Below are 438 nucleotides of genomic sequence, written 5' to 3' on the forward strand. Positions count from 1 at the left end.
ATGAAAAAAGAGAAAGAAAACGGGAACCTGATTTGTTTATATCGGAAGGGGAAACCGATATAACGTTTAGTGTCATAACTGGGCCCAATCTGTTATCACCATTTTAATACCCTCATTCGTCAGAACATCTTATGTCTATACGAGTAAAGAATAAGAAAACATCAATACAAACCCGTTTTCATCATTTCCTCGCCCCTTTTCCTTACTCTTAACGCATTTTTTTTTTAACACTCTCTTTAACACATCTTTACTTCACACCTTATCACCACTTCCGACAAGAGAGGAAAAGAGCTTTCAACACATCCTTCCTTCGTAATCACATTGCCGCCACGCTCGAAACACACTTCATCACCACTTCACCACACCTCTTGTGTTGACGTCACGAGACCTGGGGTTTGCGACGTATCAACTGTCATTTTGTGGTGCAGGTGGGGTCGG

This window comes from Penaeus monodon, chromosome 33, assembly GCF_015228065.2.
Source record: "Penaeus monodon isolate SGIC_2016 chromosome 33, NSTDA_Pmon_1, whole genome shotgun sequence".
NCBI lineage: Eukaryota > Metazoa > Arthropoda > Malacostraca > Decapoda > Penaeidae > Penaeus > Penaeus monodon.